Below are 15426 nucleotides of genomic sequence, written 5' to 3'. Positions count from 1 at the left end.
CAAAGCTATGGTTTTTCCAGTAGTCATGTACAGATGTGCGTGTGTACTAAGTCACTTCAGTGCTGTTCAACTCTTTGTTACCCTATGGACTATAGCCCACCAGGATCCACTATTCTTGGGTTTCTGCAGGCAAAACTACTGGAGTGGGTTGCCATGCCCTCCAGGAGCTCTTCCCAATGCAGGGATCAGACCCATGTCCCCTGAAGCTCCTGCATTGCAGGTGAATTATTTACTGCTGAGCCACTGGGGAAGTCCATATGGATGTGAGAGCTGGATATAAAAGAAGGCTGAATGATGAAGAATTGACGCTTTTGAAGTGTGTTGCCAGAGAAGACTCTTGAGAGTCCCTTGGACTACAAGGAGATCAAATCAGTCAATCTTAAAGGAAATCAATCCTGAATATTCAATGGAAGGTCTGTTGCTGAAGCTGAAGAGCCAATACTTGGCCACTTGATACAAAGCATTGACTCACTGGAAAAGACCCTGATGATGGAAAATATTGAAGGCAAAAGGAGAAGGGGGTGGCAGAGGATCAGATGGTTAGACAGTATCACCAACTCAATGGACATGAATTTGAGCAAAATCCAGGAGATAGTGGAGGACAGAGGGGTCTTGAATGTAGTCCATGGGGTCACAGAGTCAGACACAACTTAGCGACTGAGCAACAACAACAATAATATTTTGGTTTACCGACCAATTTGTCCTCAGAGATTTTTCCAAAAACATTCCAAGGAAAAACTGAGTTGAACTCCCAGTCATGAGCACTATCATCTCCACATTTTGCAGACAACAAAACTGCACAGGATGAGGAAAAGGTGAAACCAGCACACAAATCCTGGGAGTCTGACTCTGGGGTAGGTAGGCTTAGCCACCGAACTCTGCTGCTATGTGATCTTAGCATGCGTTTGAATCTCTTTGAACCTTGGTCACTCATCAATAAAAGGCATATTTTAATACAAAAATGACAGTGCTGTGATGAGCAGTCCCTAGATATTTCATGTCTGATATTTAATAATGGCTTGGAACATAGAGATCTACAGATAGCCAATTTTTCTCTATCTTTTTTTTTTTTTTTTTTTTTTGATTAAGGAACTGGAAATATACACAGCACTATTGATTATTGGGTCCATTTTTTGGCACTGCTCATTGCCTCATATATTTTTCCATCTTGGTTCTCTTCAAAATGAATTTTATTTTAATTTTTTGCTGACACGATATTAGACTTGGGCTAGCCTTTATTTGTTTTTTTTGTTTTTTTACTTTTTAAATTTAAATTTATTTATTTTAATTGGAGGCTAATTACAATATTGTATTGGTTTTTCCATACATCAATATGAATCCACCACGGGTGTACACGTGTTCCCCATCCCAACCCCCCTCCCACCTCCCTCCCTGTACCATCCCTCTGGGTCATCCTGGTGCACCAGCCCCAAGCATCCTGTATCCTGCATCAAACCTGGACTGGCAATTCATTTCTTATATGATATTATGCATGTTTCAATGCCATTCTCCCAAATCATCCCACCCTCTCCCTCTCCCACAGAGTCCAAAAGACTGTTCTATACATCTGTGTCTCTTTTGCTGTCTCGCATACAGGGTTATCGTTACCATCTTTCTAAATTCCATATATATGTGTTAGTATACTGTATTGGTGTTTTTCTTTCTGGCTTACTTCACTCTGTATAATAGGCTCCAGTTTCATCCACCTCATTAGAACTGATTCAAATGTATTCTTTTTAATGGCTGAGTAATACTCCATTGTGTATATGTACCACAGCTTTCTTATCCATTCTTCTGCTGATGGATATCTAGGTTGCTTCCATGTCCTGGCTACTATAAACAGTGCTGTGATGAACATTGGGGTTCAAAGAACTAATCTCAAAAATATACAAGCAACTCCTGCAGTTCAATTCCAGAAAAATAAACGACCCAATCAAAAAATGGGCCAAAGAACTAAACAGACATTTCTCCAAAGATACAGATGGCTAACAAACACATGAAAAGATGCTCAACATCACTCATTATCAGAGAAATGCAAATCAAAACCACAATGAGGTACCATTTCACACCAGTCAGAATGGCTGCTATCCAAAAGTCTACAAGCAATAAATGATGGAGAGGGTGTGGAGAAAAGGGAACCCTCTTACACTGTTGGTGGAAATGCAAACTAGTACAGCCACTATGGAGAAGAGTGTGGAGATTCCTTAAAAAACTGGAAATAGAACTGCCTTATGACCCAGCAATCCCATTTCTGGGCATACACACCGAGGAAACCAGAATTGAAAGAGACACATGGGCTAGCCTTTAGAAACAAATATCCATGTCAATGTTTCAACGTCAGGAAAGGGCTCATCTTTTCTCTCTCTATCTAAAGGCTTCAGCTTTTTTACTCAGCTGAGAATCGAGTTCTTAGAGTTTTGGTGAGTAATAAAGAGCTGATAGTCCAGAAATGTACCTGAGATGGCTATTTCCAGATCAGTACCAAACCACAGTGATTACTGGAGGAAACACTGAAAGTGCTCTGTGAGAATAAACAGAGTACAGAGTTAAAGGCTGTGTGAGTCTAAACCTTCTCCTTGTCTTGTTGTTCTTGTTGTTCAGTCGCTAAGTTGTGTCCAACTCTTTGCAACCTCATGAGCTGCAGTGTGCCAAGCTAACCTGTCCTTCACTATCTCCCTGAGTTTGCTCCAACTCATGTCCATTGAGTCAGTGATGCCATGCATCCATCACATCCTTTGTCACTCCCTTCTCCTCTAGCCCTCAATCTTTCTTGGCATCGGGGTTTTTTCTAATGAGTCCACTTTTCACATCAAGTGGACAAGTACTGGAACTTCAGCTTTAGCATCAATCCTTCCAATGAATATTCAAGGTTGATTTATTTTAGAATTAACTGGTTTGATCTCCTTGCTGTCCAAGGGACTCTCAAGAGTCTTCTCCAGCATCATAGTTTGAAAGCATCAATACATTTTGGCAAATCATGCCAGAGGAGGAAAAAACTTGCTCAAGCACCACAACACATCATTAGATGACGGCCTCCCTTTTGCTGTGATGTCTGAATGCCAGGGAACCTCCCTTCATCCTCACAACCAAAAATAATACAGTATTTGTCCATGGAGTGCTTGTTATTTTCAGGCCATTGACGAGGTATTACACATTCATCAAGGTGCACAAATTTTGGCCTGGTGCTGAATAGCTGATTACTAAAGTCAATATTTGGCTGGAAGCCGAGGTAGAGACCAAGTATCACTATCACAGACTGCTCTTTCAAGATACAAGAATAAATCTGAAGTTTTATCACAAAGTAAATATTATTGCAATTTTATCTTCAACATTTTATACTCAAATTTTAAAAGATTGATATAGTGTAGGAAAAATCATTTCTTAGCATTATCAGTTGCTGATTTCTCTGGTGTTGACCATACTGTACAACTGCAGCAATAAAGTAATGCTCATTTTTAACCAAGCTTAATTGGGGGAGTAAGGTAGTTTGAGGTCTACTTTGCCAATATGAGGCACTGTTCAAGTTCACATTGCTCCTATGTTGAGTTTTATTTAACCCTTTCAACAACCCTGTGTGAAAGTATCATATTTCTATTTTACCATGAAGATGTTAAGATTTTAGAAAAGTTAAATGGCTTATCTACATTAGTAGTTAAGAGTGATTTTGACCCAAGCAGTCTCGAGGTTATGTACAGTGTTCCACAACACCCTAAAAGAGCAAAGAACAGTTCTCCACTGGATGCCTGGCATGTGCTTCTACTGACATATACATAATTCAGTATTTCTTACACAAAAAATTGAAGTAGCTGTTCTTATGCCTACTTTACACATGGGCTTGGCCCTAACCTAATTTTTTAGTGAACCGTGAACTTCCAGATATTCAAGCTGGATTTAGAAAAGGCAAAGGAACCAGAGATCAAATTGCCAACATCCACTGGATCATTGAAAAAGCAAGACAGTTCCAGGAAAACATCTACTTCTGCTTTATTGACTATGCCAAAGCCTTTGACTGTGTGGATCACAACAAACTGTGGAAAATTCTGAAAGATATGGGAATACCAGACCACCTGAGCAGCCTCCTGAGAAATCTGTATGCAGGTCAAGAAACAACAGTTAGAACTGGACATGAACAACAGACTGGTTCGAAATAGGAAAAGGAGTACGTCAAGGCTGTATATTGTCACCCTGCTTATTTAACTTCTATGCAGAGTACATCATGTGAAATATCTGGCTGGATGAAGCACAAACTGGAATCAAGATTGCCGGGAGAAATATCAGTAACCTCAGCTATGCAGATAACACTGCCCTTATGGCAGAAAGTGAAGAAGAACTAAAGAGCCTCTTGCTGAAACTGAAAGAGAAGAGTGAAAAAGCTGGCTTAAAGCTCAACATTCAGACAACTAAGATCATGATATCTGATCCCATCACTTCATGGCAAATAGGTGGGGAAACAATGCTAACAGTAAGAGGCTTTATTTTTGGGGGCTCCAAAATCACTGCAGATGGTGACTGTAGCCATGAAATTAAAAGACACTTTCTCCTTGGAAGAAAAGTTATGATCAACCTAGACAGCATATTAAAAAGCAGAGACATTACTTTGCCAACAAAGGTCTGTCTAGCCAAAGCCTTGGTTTTTCCACTAGTCATGTTTGGATATGAGGGTTGGACTATAAAGAAAGCTGAGCACCAAAAAATTGATGCTTTTAAACAGTGGTGTGGGAAAAGACTCTTGAGAGTACCTTGGACAGCAAGGAGATCCAATCAGTCCATCCTAAAGGAAATCAGTCCTGAACATTCACAGGAAGGACTGATGTTGAAGGTGAAACCTCAATACTTTGGCGACCTGATGCAAAGAACTGACTCATTGGAAAAGACCTTGATACTGGGAAAGATTGAAGGTGGGAGGAGAAGGGGACGACAGAGGATGAGATGGTTGGATGGCATCACCTACTCAATGGACATGAGTTTAAGTAAGCTCCGGGAGTTGGTGATAAACAGGGAAAGATGGCATGCTGTGGTCCATGGGGTCGCAAAGAGTCGGACACTACTGAGCGACTGAACTGAACAATTTTTTAGTGGCAAAAACGGGATTTGAACCCAACTGTCTGATTTTTAAATAAACACTACAGCCTACTGCATGATCCTTCCTCTAACCATTTTTTCCATCCTCTGAAGATTTTTCAACAATATTCAGTGACCATATTGAGCTCTGACCATATATCAGGTACTGATAAGGCTTAAGGTTGAACATTTCCCCAAAAAAGGCACAGAGGCTTACTTCACATGGAGAATTAAATTTGCACAGTCACTCAGGAGAAAGAATACACAGAGACACGGCAAATTTGTCATTAATTACAGAAAGCAGTGTGTTTGGATGCAGCATAAGCCAGAGAAAACCTGGGGCATGGGACCAACCGCTCTGTTACTCGCCATCTTTCCCAGGGTTTCTCTGATAAGAACTGGTGTTAGGTTAGAAGACTGACAGTTTCCTGGCAGCAATTTGCAGCAAGCCAACCTCTTCTTTTCCTTGGGTCCCTCCTCAGGCTCTTCCCCTGGGAGAGGACAGGAGGCACCAATACAACCCAAATTTGCTGCTGGGAATGAGGTGTAGCTAACCCTGGGATATTTGTTTTTAGTTAAATATTTTCTTCCAGTTAGCCCATGTTCCATTATATGAGTCACTCTGACAGTTTAAACCAACAGAAATACTACTTTTTCCCCACTAACGTGTAGGTTAAGTGCAATGTTTAACATAATGAGCCCAAGGGGGGACAAGTTCACAGTAAAGATGAATATTCCTCTTTAAAAAAAAATTAGACCAAATTAATAACTAGTTGGTATAAGTTTGCAAACAATGAAAGGGGAAGAAGGGTTTTTCCTTCTTTTTTTAAAAATTTAATCACAAGGTCTATTGTTTTGTTTTAAACCCTGAATACTGATATATTTCATACATGATGGCTATTTTCTTAAAGGGAAAATATAAGACTTTTATTAACCACTATACTCTCATATTTACTGTAAGGTAAACAGCAACCCTAGGTAACAGCTCTTTTTCTGCTAAATTACTACTTCCCCTTGTTCCCTAGAGACCTAAGTAACGCCAGCTTGACAAAGATTGATCCTTGGTCGAGACTGAGGAAGGCGTGCCTCTTACTATGTATCCCTCACTTCGCAGTTCTCAGTGGTTGAGTTCCAAATCCTCCCTAAACCACTCATGGTCCACACTCTTTCACTTTTCCCAGCAAAATCAAAACTTATTTCTTATGAAGGTTCGTGCTAACATTGCTTCTTAAGATGGCTCCTTGAATATTGCCTTTCTCTTTGCTAACAGCAATCCAAGGATTTAACTCTAAGTGAATCAGAAACATATGGCATGCATTTCTCTTAATAATGCTGTGTGTTTTTTTTAATACATAATTAAAGGAGAATGGTGCTATAGGCAAAGTAAGATTTGAGAAGTTATTGAAAGGCAGAGGTTGAGGATGATTCATGAATACAAAAGAAAGGTCCCCTTGGCCTTGAGTTTTGCAACCCTGAGCTACCTGGGGAGACACCAAGCCCTTCAGGGCAATTGCTGAGACAGCCTTCCATTTGCACTTTTCCTCCATATTTATTTTGTTCTCTGTTTCTTTGTCCACTACCTTCTATCCCCTACCCGGCACCTACAACTTCTGGTTCTTTTACTAAGATCCTCCTTCTTATTAAAGTTAATTCTGCATTTGCTTAGAAGCCTTTGTATGCTAAGACCTACATGAACTGAAGGTAATGCTCAATTATTGAGTGTGTTACCAGAGTCTATTCCTGGGATTGTATTTCATTAAACTCATAATTAAGCAATCTTAATAGCAATCTCATTGACAATCCATGGGCACTGATGTTACCTTAAAGGGTTAGCATCATCTCTATACAACCTTTATGGGGTTTGTGCGGTCAGTATGTGTTTGTGTGAGAAAAAGAGAAAAGGATCTGACACAGGTGGGTTAAAACCTGCCAATCACAATCTGCCTTGAAGAAGACGACTCATTTTCTTGAATCTCAGGTTTTTACATCTACAAAGTGGCCATGACAATAATGCTATAGCAGGAGTCTGTTATAAGAATGAAATAAGATAATAGATGAAAAACTTTTTGTAAGTTATATTCAAAATAATTTTGAAAACATTATCTTTATCACCTCTGGCCTTTAAATATTTAAAAGGTTGTCTTAGACATGCTCCATATTTTAATTTTATTATGATTTCCCATAGATTCTCTATACAATTTGGGAACATTATTTTTCCTCAAAGAGGGAGAAACTGGATAAACCAAGTGTCTATCTGGTGTACCTGTAGCCCAAAAAGCCAAGAAGAATTCCATCTTTTTCAAACATTGGCCCTTCTGAAAGTCTATAAACTGTCTAGTCAGTTATTAGAGATAGCCAAATAGTGACACTGCTCTAAAATTATCTAAACCAGAATTGGACATCTCCACCCTCAATTTTCTAGTCTGTCACTTTGTATTTTGAAATCAGACTCAAAAATCCTTCTTAGAAAGGACTCAATCTTTCATTTATCAAGGGTCTCCCACGTGTTCCTGTACTAAATTAGGCCACCTTGTATGGGCCATTCCATTTCATCTCCCCTGGACACATGTTAATCCAGGGATTTTGAGGGGGCCACGGAGATCTTCTTGGTTTTAAAACTAGAAATAAATCAAGTATTACACTGATTAGGAAGTAAGGGTCACCTGGTAGGCCCCTAATTGTTGCCTTGGGTCGGGGGGAAGACCTGAGGGCTGTGCCTTGGCAGAGCTGCTGGAGCTGTCCTTCAAAGCAATGTTCCTCTTTGCATGGCCACCTGGATGACTCTGGTCAGCACTCTGGGAAGGTCTGGCTTTGGATAGTGTTAAGCTTTCCTAACCCTAACAGCCCATTTCAATAATTTTAGGGCAAGAGAAGCATGCAGGTAGGCAGACACCAGTAAGAGGAGTGCTCATTTGAGAAGAGATGCAGCATGGCTCAGTGCAGTGAGCTGCAGCCCAGATTCATCTTGCCCTCACTCCCGCCCCTCCTGTGTACTAAACTAAAAGTGACCTTGCCCAAGTCACCACTCTGGCCTTCATTTTCCTCCTCTGTGAAATGGGACTGATCATGCCAGCCTTTCCTATCTCATACAGAAATGGTAAAAGTGAAATAACATTAAAGAAACAAAACAAAAAACTAACCGAAAATTTTCTCTTCAGCAGGGCTGAGAATCAGGTAGAGGTTATCACTGACCATCTGTGATATACCAGGAGGTGCAGCTACTGTGTCCCTCTCAGGGCAGTGGAGGAAAGGTGTCTCTAGAGAAAACTCTGAGCAGGCTCGTCTCTTCCTGATATTTTCTAGGACGTTACAGTGAGAGCCCTGGCCTTGGTGGCTTTTCTTGGCTCTGCCCAGGCCTCCCTCTCTGGCTTCTGCTGAGGATGCTGCTAAGCATGAGGCCGATGGGCCTCCAGAAACTTCTCTCCAAAGAGCAAAAGGGCATCTTCTCCTCTCCCGGCCTGGCTAGATCCTCATGGAACAGGACTTAGCAGATGGACAGAGCAGTTAGCCAGAGGCAACAGGAATCTGGAGAAATGGAAGTGAAATGCAGCCAGCTATGAGCAAGACAATGATCAAAGGCTTCCTAGGAGAAGAAACATGGCTCACTGAAGAGAGGGACTGTGGGGAAGCTTTTCCCTGCAAGTTGTTTTAACCAACACTGTTTTATGCTACTTATATACAGAAGATTGACTGTGACCATGTTTAGACTCTCCAGGATATGCTTCCAAATGGAAGAGAACAGAGGAGAGAGGCAGGGTGTGAAGAGAAGGAAGAAAGAAGAAAAAACAAACTTGAGAGCAGAGGGACACAAGACAAAACGGAAGGGAGAGGGCAACTGATTCCCAGAAGGACAGAGTCACACGTCCGTCATTCATAGCCGACTCAATGGACATGAATTTGAAGAAACTCTGGGAGATAGTGAAGGACAGGGGAGCCTGGCATGTTGCAGTCCATGGGGTTGCAAAGAGCTGGACACGATTTAGTGACTGAACAACAGCAACGACAACATCATTCACAGAAAACAAAATGTGGTAGCACAAAACTTCGATTCCCTTTAGAGCCCTTTTCCCCACCCTCATCAGTATTTGGAGTTAAGGACTCCTGAGTTCAACCAAGTCTCTATGATCTCAGTCTATGGTCCTTAGAAAAATAACATGGAAAAAATGTATGTGTGTGTGCATGCGTATGTGTGTGTATATGCACGTGTGTGTGCATGCACACGTGTGTGCCTGAGCAGAGCTGCTCTCTTCCCAGGGTCTGGGCTCATTTTGCTTCAGGAGACTTTCCAGTAGGATGGCTGAGATGACAAGCCCAGCTCAGGTTTCACAAGACCTCGTCCTGTCTGAGTGCTGGTCGCAGAGCAAAGTCGGGTGTATTTCAGAGGCTGATTAGAGCTCTCACAAATGCCAGCTAACATCATTTCAATGACTATTAATTTAAAGAAAATATTTGCCTGGAAAAAAAAAGCAAAACACTGGAAAATAGAAAATACTCCTGTTTTATCACCAAGGGGTCCTTCTTCTCAGACAATCCTTTTCTTCGTCATGAAGTGAGCAAGTCTGACCTGGGCAGAACTATCACAGTGGAACAATTAGAGGAATATGGGCCAGATTCTTCCAATTAGGTGACTGCGCACAGACCTTTGCTGTGGTGATGGCAAAAAAACCTACTGTTCAGTCCCCCATTCCCACTGTTCAAGTGATAAATGACCCCCGGCCTGCTCTCCCCAGAGCCGAGCAAGGCCTGTCTCTGGACAAAGGCCAGGGAAAACAGAACAAGATTTATAAGAGCCAAAGGCAGAGTGAAGAAGAGCCTCAGGGCATGCAGGAAAAGCCCACATGAGAAAATGTGGCGTGTTTTAGTAACGCACGTTATTTTGTGATGGCAGGGCAGTGCCAAAGGGGCACTGGGGGGCTGGTGGAGGGCAAGTGGCCACAGTCACACAGGCAGCCTGGAGGGGCCCGGAGGCCATGGGCTTCTCCACAGTTGGCCCAGCTCTTGGGAAGGCGGGGAGCACTGGCCTTGAAATCTTGGTCTGGTTCCTTCATTCACCCCAACTCCTTCTAAACAGACACCGTTAAAGGAATGTCTTTAAAACCAAGGAGACAAATGGAGACAGAGAAAGTGGCCCTGTGCTGTTAGATTAAAAGGCATGATGGTACAATTAAAGATATTTACCAGAGAAATTTGAACCCCATTACATGCTGGCGCACAGTATGCGAGGAAGAGCTGTTTTATATCATTAAAGACAAAAACCAGGTCTATAGGTAAGCTTTAAGAACAATAAACATCCTGAATTCAAGAATAAGTCTGTCAAATGAAGGGATATTGATTTTGGAACAAGGAATATTATGTCAAACAACATTAGTTTAATTGATCTGAATTTAGTTTAAGTACTAAAAGCATTTATATACAAACAGCAAACGAAAATTAACTGCAGCTGAAGCCCTGCTGTTCGTTCTCAGGAGTTTCACTCAGACCAAAACCTGGCACCCAATGGGCCGACTTGGAGCCCTGAGCACAGGGCTGAGCTGGGCTTTCTTCCCTTGCACGACAATGGGGAAGGCAATGTGCTTTCTCTCAGAGGTAGGAACATTTAACACCGGCCTTTGACTTTTCAAAATACACAAATGCCGCTTCTTGCTCCGAAGGAATTCATGAGAGAACACGGGGGTGAGGCCAGGCGTGAGGAGCAGAGTGGGTACCCAAGTCAGTGAACCACTTCTCGTCCCCAAACGAATGAGCCCCAGCTCCGCCTCCAACCACTTGGCCCCATCAGAACCAACACCTAACAAGGCTGCCTGTTCTCCGCACAGAGCTGCCCCTTTCAGAGGCTGCCAGGCCCTGGGAGCCCCAGGTAGGGGCTCCAGGAAAACACCTGGGCGCGGAGCCCAGGCAGGACAGGTTCTCAGTAAACAGTGCCAGCCTCAGGCCCTCTGTGGTGACAGAATGGAGGGAGACTGCGAACATGTCCAAACCCATATCCTGCTTTGCACTCTTGTTTCTGAAAGAGATCGCAAGTCAACCGCTTATTCTTTCTTAATCCTCCACCTACAGCCATTCTATAGAACTCAGTCTGCACTGAATGAATACACAGGAAATGCACAGCGGTAAAGCCGGGTCAGAGATGCACGTTTTTCTCTTTAGTTACCAAAATCTTGTGTGCAAGAATAATTGTGACTGTCCTACTGGATTGTTCAAAGGAAATCCAGCAGAACCCTTCAGAAGTCCACGGGGGCTGGGGTCACCCCCAGCTTGTCTGCAGAGGGCTCACTGTTGGCCGTCATGGACCCCCATGCACGAGTGAGGGTGTGAACTGCTCGGTTACATGTCAGACTCATCCTTCAAGGTCTGGTCAGCTCAGGAGCCGACCATGTTTCCACTTTGTTTTCAGAAGGCCTGACAAAGGCTCCAGGATGTTGTTTTGTTTACATCTTGCCACCTGCGCTCCCTCTCTGAAAGTGGAGTCTCCACTCCCAGATCAAAGGGCACTTAAGTGGAGCTGGAAGACAGCTCCCTCCACCTCCAGCCCTCAGCTTTCACTCTCACTCCAGAGTGCCGCACGTTGTCAGATTTATAGCCTTCTGTGTGAACACGGCCACAAAAACCAACAAAAACATCCCCACGCCATGGTTATCTCTCTGTCCAGACCCTCCGCCACACTTATGAGGGTTATTCTCAGGGTTTCAGCTGTGAAGGGACCTTCTATGAGCTCTCAAGACACCAGTGATCCTATATGTCTTTATTTCTTCTTGTTGAAACAATTTTCTGTTCCATCCATTTGACACATTTTCCATCAAAATAATCTCCCCTCTGATAGTCCCAGCCAGCAGAGTGGAGGAGCAAAGTGACCAAGGACCTAGAGAGCAGTATTCTAGAATGACAGATGTGACCTGCTGATGATAATGCAAGAAGAAAAAACACATGAGTCAAGACCTTGGGTGGTGGCACATTCTGGGAACATTCATTCTGGAAAGGTGCTAGGTATGTAGTCATGCCTCACAGACTCCAAAGAACTAGTATTCTTGGGCTAATATTCATTTTATGTTTACTCAACAAGTGTATACTGAACACCTACAATGTGCCAGATCTTCTGCAGAGTATCATGACTTGTACACTATTCCTGCATTGTTATTGTTGTTCAGTCAGTAAGTCATGTCTGACTCTTTGCGACCCCATGGACTTCAGTATGCCAGGCTTTCCTGTCTTTCACTATCTCCCAGAGTTTGCTCAAACTCATGTCCATTGTGTCAACATCCCTGCCTTAGTCCAGAAGAAGAGATGATCTGAACACAGTCTGACTCATATCTGCTAAAACAGAGGTGCTAACAGGCCCCCAGAAAGCAAAAGCAATTGCTTTTCTAGAAAATAAAGTTGCTACGGTCTGAATGTTTACATCTTCCTAAGTTCACATGTTGAAATCCTCTCCTCGTGAGATGACAGTATTAGGATTGGGGAGGCGGAGAGGTCACTGGAAGGTGATTAGGTCATGGAAGCAGAGCTCTCTTGAATGGGATTAGTAATCTTATAAAAGAGGCTCCACAGAGATCTCTCACCCCTTTCATCATGTGAAGACCCAATGAGAAATCAGCCATCTGCAACCCCTTCACCACAACCTGACCGGCCTGGTAACCTCATCTTGGATTTCCAGCCCCCAGAACAGTAGCCTGAACCAACTAGGACAAGGAAAGAGGAAAGTCGGGAGTGGGATGATTCAGTGAAGAGAAAACTGTCAGGACAGAGCACGGAGGGTGCAGGTGAAGTCTGCACAGTGTTGCCGAGTTGAGGGTGGCTGCGTCACAGGGGGTCGTGGCGAGAGCCTGGCAGGAGTCCTCTAGCCTCTTCATTGCTTTCTTTTCCCTTGAGAAGCTGCAGTGGACTGAGAGGCAGATGGTCTCAGGTTTGGTCACTCCCCTCCATTTCGTGGACAAGTACACTTAAACTCTGTAGACCCCAGCTCCTCCCGTAAAATACTCATCAAGGAGCAGTTACCTCCACACGAAAGTGGAGGTGAGGCTTAAATAGAGACAATGCTAGAGAAAGCCCTTACACACTGGACAGAGCTAGGCTTCCAGGGCCCTTAGTCGTATGTTCCAGAGAGGTCGATGCACTGAAATGAAAGGGGGAAGTCAGGTTTTTTCTGGCCTGAATTTAGGGGAAAAATAAAATTCTCCCAATAGTTATTTATATGCGATGATGAGCAAGTCACATCATTTCCCCCAGCATTATTCTCCTCCATAAAACAGGAGTGGAAGGGCCAGGGTTGACTTCTAAGGTCTCTTCCGGTTTAGACATCCAGGGACAGACTTTAAAGCTCACTGGGCAAAACTTTCAGGTTCCTGAGGACCTTGTTTAAATCCACCTCCTGGAGTGTAACTGTTATATGTCTGAACGTTACAAATTATGAAATACGAAATAAATACACGCACATATACATAAACACATGTGAGTATATATAGACGTGCATGTATATATGTAACTCAATTGTTCCAACCAGGGACATCGGTCCAATGCCTGGAGTTTCTCTTTTTCTTCCAGGATTCAACATCTGGCTCAGTTCCAATGTATTCCTGAGTTTCTCAGTCTCATTCCCACAATGATCTGTCTTCTCTCTCTGGTTAAAAGAAATGCATACTGGGCATTCTGCCAAGCACTTGGGGGCCTTGTAGCATTCTCCTGTGACCCCTGGGGTCTGCCCTTTTTCCTGTGTCACTGGTTGTGGGAGTGGGAGGCCTACTGTGGCCCTGCTGAAGCTACACTTTGAATTCTGAAGCATGAAAGGTTTACCCAGGCCCAGGACTGAACTCCCCAGATCTGCGTCTCAAAAATCCCAGCCAACTATGTCCTGATGACCAGTGCCTTATGAAGTGACCTTGGTAAGAGAGAGAGAGGGCCACCGGCTCTTCCATGGCCACCTTTACTCATCCTCTCTCACACGGAAAAGATCCTTGAAGGTTTACAAAATACAGTTACATCCGTGATCTGATATAGATCAAGCCAGGACATTAGTATCCAAGTAAGTACTCGACCTATTGTGCACCTGCATATAAATGAAATACTAGGGGTCATCTTTTGAGGAAGTGCCCACTTACTGACCTCTAGTTATCCCAGTGGGCCAGATATGCTCTGCCTTGTGATATATAGGATACTTTTAAGCTCAGAGAATAGGAAGTATAAAGGTTGACTTTTGGGCAAAACAAAAATGAAAAAATAAAGCACCTAAAAGATGAAGAGACTCTGACCTCCCCTTTCCTGCCCTTCCCTCCTCAAAGTACCATTTCTACTTCTCTCACAGCCATCCTCTTCCTCCTGAAACAACTGCTTTCAGAACAGAATTTATTCACCGTCTCAAAAGGCCCTTAAAACTCTGACATTTTATGGTTCTATTTGAATTTCATCCAATTTCTTTTCATGAGATGAAGCTTTGGTATTAAGGAGTTTCAGATATGTTGGGGTCATTTGGGAGGAGAGGTAGGGACTTCCCTACCTAGGCAGATTTTATGGTGGATGTCTTCATGAAAATAGGCAGCATCATGGAGCCTGACCAGAGAGCCTGACAAGGTCTCTTCATATGTAACAGAAGGATGTCCAGGCCGAGAGGAGGCCCCAAGAAGCTGAGCCTGCTTCCGGAAAGACACAGTTCTTCTACTGATGAGTTCAGTGCAGTGAAGTGGACACTATTGTGAACCTAAGGGCAGGAGCTATGAAGAGAAATCCTCCATGCCTCTTGGTTTAAGGAGTCCATTGTCTGCTGGTGGAAACGTGCATATAAACAGATCATTTCAATAAAATGTTCTAAGTGATAAAAACAGATGCCAGTACAGGTACTGTGAGAGCAGAGAGAAGGGACATTTAGCCAATCCAGAAACTTAGAAAACATTTCTCAGCAGGAATGAAATCTGTTCATGTTGCATTTTAAGGGTGTTTTTTTGTTTTTTTGCTTTTTATAGCATGTTCTTGTCTTTTCTCTCACAGTATCCACTCCATCCCTATCAGGGAGCCAGGGAAAGGAACATTACCTCAACCGACAGATGAGGACACCGGGGCACAGGAAAAATAGATGAAGTTGCACAGCTAGTTAACAAGAGAGAATAAGCAAACCTATATTGTTTTTATGCAGATAAATAGTCACTTAGATAGAGACTAAATGGAATAATGGTGAAAGTCCTAGAATAGTCTAAGAGTAGTACAAGGAAAAAGGAAAAGGTAGGATAAAGTTTTTGATAATCTGAAATGTTAAAGCAGTATTTGATTTGCTTCAGTTAAAGGTATCCTTTATAGGAATGTACATCTATAATTCAGAAGCAGTCTTCCTGGGGCAGGGGGTAAAGAAGAAATGGGTAAAGGAGGTCAAAACTTAAACAA

Source organism: Bison bison, unplaced genomic scaffold, assembly GCF_000754665.1.
Source record: "Bison bison bison isolate TAMUID 2011002044 unplaced genomic scaffold, Bison_UMD1.0 scf7180017864145, whole genome shotgun sequence".
Classification (NCBI taxonomy): Eukaryota; Metazoa; Chordata; class Mammalia; order Artiodactyla; family Bovidae; genus Bison; species Bison bison.
This window is presented reverse-complemented; position numbering follows the sequence as displayed.